Below are 6,749 nucleotides of genomic sequence, written 5' to 3' on the forward strand. Positions count from 1 at the left end.
TCGTTTCCTTGGATTCCCACATGGCTCGGAATCCAGTCTAATGTTATTTCCCTGTTCCTGTTTTGGTGGAGGCTTGCAATTGCCCATATGCTTGATAGAAGTCTGATGTTTTCCTTTGCTTTTCCTTTTGTTATAGCCTGTAGTGCTCCTTTTGAGTTAGTATGAATTGTTGTGTTTCCCTGCCTATGCTGCGAGTCTTCTAGAGCTTTTGCAATGGCAACCAGTTCAGTTTGTAGAGTGGAGGCATTGTCAGAGAGCCTCCAGCATCCTTTGAGGGTTGTTGAGTGGACCCCAGCTGCTGCTGCTGGGATGCTGAGATCTACTGATCCATCTGTAAAATATTCATGTGTGACTGCAGTTTTCCTGATTGCCTCTTGGGCTGCAAGCCTTAGCTGTTGAGCAGTGGATGCTTCTTTGCTTGCAGGGAGGACTGTAAAGTTTATCTTGAATAGTTCAGGCTCCCAGGGTGCATGTTCTCTGTACTCTGCGATTGGCGTGTCTTCCTTGATTGCGGCAGCTTGATTTTGCATTCCTACTCTCCTTAAAGCTGCTAGGAGGTCGCCAGCATATGTGTTGGGGGGGTCTAGTTCCTCTTGAAGCTCAACGTTTTTCTTGATTTCTCTCTTGAGTGGGCAGTTCCTGCTACCTTTCAAGGTTTTTAGCAGTATGGATGTGTAAAAAATTTTATTCACCTGGGCTCAGGTATACTGTACATGGCAGAGTGCGGACGGAAACGTAGGGCCCGACCTCCGATTGCCGTGACCCTCACTCTGAGCAATTTGTGTTTGTTGACAGTCAAACAAATGGCAATTTTAAGAGACATAACATACATACAATGATAAAATATATATCGGCGGAAAAGCCAGGAAATTCTACATATGAATATTAACATGAGATTCTTGACATGTTTATTTAATAAGTGTGATGCAAGAACGTGATTGATACGAAATGAAGAGGCGTCTGACGTCTTTACAACACAATTGCCTTGTTTTTGTTGTTTTTTTTTTTTACACAATCTGTAGTTAATATGGCTGTATTTACTGTAGCAGTTTTCAATCTATTTCTTTGTTTTATTTTAAAGATTGACTTTACTAAACACTCTTTCGCTCACTGTATTAGAGTAGGGTAAGCTTAGTATATCCAATGCCAAGTTAGCAAGGTCAACATAATTTTCTTCCTTTTCTCGCAGATGCCCAAAATTTATCTACTTCAGTCGCCTTTATTTCTAAAACATTTTTTGCAAGTGGCTACGGTCTCCACTGGTCAGCGATTGTTTGTACATTTCCACTATCCACAGTTAATACATGGCAGCTCGGTAATGAGTGGAAATAAAGAAGGTGCTGATTTCCGAAATTCAGATGAAAGTGCATTACTCGGAGTTGGGTAATGCAGCCTTGAGGGTACTTTTATCCATAAAGTTATATCTGTTTTTCAGCTGTGTGCAAACAGCTTCCGTGAAATGACGTGCGTACATGATAATAGAAATCACGTAAATCCTCTCTCTTATCTCGGGCCTCCTAAGAGAAAATAATTCATGTATGGCACGACTACCACTTTAGACGAAGGCTTGCAAGGAACTTGTCTCATTTAAGCAATCTAAGGTATTTCATGATGGAATGGGGAAGTTGACACTAGGCCTACGATGAACATTGCATGAGGGATTAACAGTACGAAAGAGAAAAGCTATAAAGCAAGACTGTTAAAATAGCTCTGCACCTCACACAAACAGTGTAGGCTACTCTGGCCGCAACTGTGTCTGTAGATTGAGCGCTTAGGAACTTGGAACCAGACAACACGTTTTCCGACAATGGCAGAACAAAATTTCTAAAGCATGTGATACCAATGCCGTCATCGTCAGGTTTTAGTGCATCATCAGATGATATATTTCTTCAAGTGCTGTACGAATAAAGAATGATTCGAGAACGACTTTAAGTAATGTTAACTATACGACCTGATAATTTACGATTTCGCCAGGCGAACGTGGTTCGCAAACTGGGGGTATTACCCCCGTGGGATAATGAAGCCGTTTCTGGGGGTAACGAGACACTTTCAACAAGTAATAGTTCTCTGGAGTAAATTTCAGCAAATTTATAATAAATAATAATAATAAGTAAATGAATAAATAAATAAATAATACAGAAGTAAATAGACTGATTTTTATCATAAGGAATGATGTCTAAAATCTAAATTCTTTATTTCTTAAGGCTTGAGTAAAGTGAAATTAATTACATATAAAAATGCATTAGAAATTGAGCATTCCAGTATTTTTCTTTCCTTTATATTATAACTTCGCATAACTAAAGAGGTAACGGTGGTCTATCACACCACTGACGGGGATAAAGTAACCACAAAATTTGAGAACCACTGGTGTCGAGTGTTTCAGGAAGGGATGTTATTACTCTGGTAAACACTTTTCAGCTTTACTTACAACAGCCGATAAAGACCAAATGCTTAAATTTTGTTCGATTCGCTTATCATAAGAAAAAATCATCTGATTTCCTCCCGAACTCCGTTTCCTAGCAGAAGTTTGCTACGAGTTTTATTTTGGCTACAACTAAAATGTGGAATTGATCGCTTAAAGCAGTAGCAGGGTCTTCTCATTTCCAAATGATTCAGAGAGGAGCAAATTCTTTCCTGCTTTCTGGTGATGTCTTTTGAATTCAAGTGTATCGGTTTTATTTTCTATTCCACCGTATTTGTTTTAAAGCTTTTCTTCATAACTTCCTTCTCTTTGCAGTCTGATTTCCGTTTGGAGCCCTGTTGGGTTTATAGTCTGTTGACTTTGTCCATAATGATTTTCACTTGCAGATTTAAAGAAAGAAAAAAGCAACTGACACTAACTAGAAGAGCATTCAGGTTGGTTTCCTCAGTCCGAAGCCAGCAATATTTTACTGTCTCAAATGCGCAGTTTTCGTTTATTTCATGGGTTGTTACACAGTTAATTTGCATAGTTATTGTCTAGCGTGGGAGGGTTAAACCACCACTCCCCATTACCACTCCCTGACCAGTGGTACACTTATTTACCTCTCTTCAAGCTTCACACCCTCCAACTAATCTTGGCCTGGCTTCGTTAGTGCTCGCTAACTAGGATTGTGTTTCGTAGCTTTGTTATTGGTATCAGGTTTAAATTTGTCTTGTTCATATACACCGACTTTGCTTTTAAGACATTTTCCCAGATTTTTTTTACTTTAAAACGTAAGTTATGACAATTTTTTTGTGTTTTTTCTGTTACTTCAAGGTCTGCACCCACGCCTGTTTCATTTTAGCTCAGCTTTTTTTTAACTGAAGACTTCTCTTCATATGTTAGTTTTTGTTGTGTGATATCCGTGCTGTCCGTAAAGTTAATTTTATTAACGCTTAGAGGCTTGACGAATCAGGGCCATTCCATATTGGATTGTTTTTCCCAAATCTTGTTGGAATATTCACAATAACTAGATAGTTGGTACCCTTTCATAGCCTAGAATTGCGTCCTCTGCGTTATTCATATTATTGCTTCAAGAAAATCGCCATTCAAAATAGTTTTATGACGTTATTCCCTACTGCTTTTGCAAAATCCCTTTTAGTATTACTATAAGAAGTTTTGTTGTTTGCATTATTCCTGTTCTTATTGTCTTAAAATCGCTTGTTTTATTTTCTAATTACCTTTGTAAGATTTACTTGCCTTTGCCACTTGCCAAATCGATTGTTAGTGAGAGATTTTCCTTATGTGAATACCGACTGCAGTTCTTTTCTTAAGTTTCTTTTATATAGAAAAGACGAACATATCAGAGTAATGAAGCCAACGTACATTGTAAACATATTATTTTCTGTAGTTGTCGGCAACAAGTACTTCTGGCCATTGACGTTTTGTTTGTTAGAAAAGACAAAAATGGCAAGAGTAAAGAAGCTAACAGCGTCTTTCTGATGTATATTGTAACATATTTGTCTGTCGTTATGGGCAACAAGTACTTCTGGCCATTGGCCTATTCGTCCTTTTTCTTCCGTGTTTCATTCATCCAATTGTTCTTCAGTTTCTTTAGCTCTTGTTAAAGAAGGAACTTTAGTTTTCAGGGATAACAGTACTGTAGTGCTGGTAGTGTGTTCTGTGTAACTTACCAGACTTGATTTTGGTTTTCAGTTCCTTTTGGCTATGTTTGTGGTAGTCAAAATTTTGTTAAAAAGACTTATTTTACGGTACTGAACTTGAGGTACCAAATAACACAGTTAAGACTAAAACACTTGTTAACAATGTGAACACTTTCACAATAAACCAGAAGTATAGCACGTTGACCTGTTGAAACGCTAGACTGCAATATGCACAGCTGTAGGTATTCGAGATTATTCTAATCCATTCTTTGTCGCAGTACTCGAGGAAATCACTTAATTCTTTTATGATGGTGAAATGTTTTTCTATCCCATTCCAGATGATGGATCTGCCAACTTTAACTCGCGCTTTGTCAGGAGGCCAAAGATGACGTGGACAGAATCGTGATCGTGTCCGTGACAAAAGAGGTTCCGAGGTCACAGAGCCATCAGGAGACCGTCAACATTCTCCTTTCGGTTATTGGGAAAGAACACATCGAAGACATCGAGGTCTTGTTCGACAACACCTTCGTGTTGGTGACCTTACACAAAGGTCACGAGTACGCTGTCGATCTCATATCCCTGTTTTACCACAGACATTGGGTGTACACTTTCTACCACCCGCATCCCATTCCAGGGAAGGTGGAGGGAATTCTGCGAGGGTTCCCCCGGTTCTACTCTATGAAAAATATGGATGCCTTACTCGCTCCCTTAAAAGAGGCGAGGTTCGGCTTTAGCGACTTCACCACGGAATACATCCCTCTCGAAGGAACGGATTTCCTGAGCAACGATATCAAGGTCACCGCCCTTATCCAAGACCTTACTTTACCCAGGGGTAACTTTGGTCTGCTCTTTCACACCATCAGGGCAGGACCCTTCCGAGGCGATGTCAGGTTCAAAGTTGTCGCTGCTCTCCACAAAGTTGACCAGAGCTTGACGTTCCCGGCGGAAAAGGGCTTCGAAGTGGAAATTAGTAGATGGAGGCCCAATTGACATTTTGAAGCGTTTCTAATTACATTCTCTTGCTTGCTTTTATGTAATAACTGATGATCACAAACGTGTGAAAATACACAACGGAAAGTTACATTCTTTCGGGCGGAGTCATTTTTAGTAGATTTTGCCTGCATAATTTTAACAGTTATGATTACTTTTTGTGCTGACTTCTGAAAATAGTGACAACGGGTATATAAATTCTCATGATTCTAGTGTATAGTTTATTGTAATATAGGCTACTGGAATTCGATGAACGCAAATGCAATTGATCATTTGGGCTTATACCAATTTTTTTAGAATGTTGACTGTATCGAAAGTGTGAATGTGGAGAATATATTCGATTTTAGTAAGCATGTTCTTTTAAAACACCTTTACCGGCTGTATTGCAGAAGAAAATATTGTAACGGATCATGGCTATGACTAATAATCTTCTATGCAATTTAATAAACATACAGTCCGTAGGAAATAAAACTTAACACTATTAGAAATCTTATAGTCACAATTAATGCTAACGGAGACTTGGCTAAGCAGTAATGTGATTAATCTAAAATAAACTAAATGATGAATATTGTAATCAGACATGCAAGTGAAGCATATAGGCTATTTGAACCTAGAACGAATTGTAAGTCGGGCGAGAGAGCATTTGCACACTGTGCACCAGGACTACCACCGGAAGGGGGAGAGAATACAAGAAGAAATCAAATTTAAAGAAGAAACTAAAGACACTCCTATTCTGCAGGAGCTACGATAATGACGAGAAAACACTGAAAGACAAATAAAAAATATATAAGTAGCACCTTATTTTGAAAGCGTACAAGAGCTCGCCAGAGAGGGAATTATCCCTGTGGGGCGCTGTACATAAAACCAAAGTGAAGTAACGTATGCTTTAACCCATGATCATATTATGCAAGAATACTAAATTTTAAGAATCTTTAATTTATACTACAGCCGTGAATTTTTCTTACTTTTTGTCCTTAATGGGCACTTAGACTGCATTATGTACTTGTTAGTTAGCAACGGTCAAATACGGTTGCCTGTATCCTATGGGCTACAAAATATCAACCCTGTATACATGTAATTGAACAATGAGATACCTTTTTTTTTAACTAAACTGCTTTTGCTTATTGCAAGATCTAACCTTATTTTTCTATTGCAATTGAGCCCCGTAAATGGCCACTAAGTGAATATCGTAAGCTTATTAATGAATGCATAAACTTGCAGGCTATAGAGATCCGTTTAATTTTGTATGTTTAGTCTTATTTCTGAGCTCCCATATGAAGGAAGCTTTTGTAAAAAACTTAATGGGAAATATTTCGATTCAGGTGATAAGAGCTATATCCCAATGACTTAAGAAACTATTGTATTAATTGCTTAATAATAAGGTAAAGTGAGAGGAGGTCCAATTAACAGCATATTATCAGCCGCCTCTTGGTCCAGTAACTACTCTTGAGGACTAAAATGGTTTCTCTCGGGCCTTCGTGTATCCTACATCCCTTTACCTGCAGACACTAGATGAATATGTTCATTTAAGTATTTTTTTTAAATGAAATAAATACTTGATTAGGGTCACGTAGTAAGTGTAACTCACAACATTACTAATTTTGGTTTCTTACCCAGGGAGGAGTAAAGTAAAGTAACAGAAATGACCCTTAAAAACGCAATTCATTACTTTATTAATTTTTGAAAAAAACCAG

The 6,749-nt window shown here is 38.2% G+C and overlaps 1 long non-coding RNA gene across 1 annotated transcript; it reads left to right on the forward strand.

Moving 5' to 3' along the window:
- Positions 1–2,633: 2,633 nt before the first annotated feature.
- On the forward strand, positions 2,634–5,406 carry LOC136828403 (uncharacterized). The gene is made up of 2 exons (XR_010850031.1): positions 2,634–3,195; positions 4,404–5,406. It is a non-coding gene; the product is annotated as an uncharacterized lncRNA (long non-coding RNA).
- Positions 5,407–6,749: the final 1,343 nt, after the last annotated feature.

Source organism: Macrobrachium rosenbergii, chromosome 42 (assembly GCF_040412425.1).
Source record: "Macrobrachium rosenbergii isolate ZJJX-2024 chromosome 42, ASM4041242v1, whole genome shotgun sequence".
In the NCBI taxonomy this organism is placed as follows: Eukaryota; Metazoa; Arthropoda; class Malacostraca; order Decapoda; family Palaemonidae; genus Macrobrachium; species Macrobrachium rosenbergii.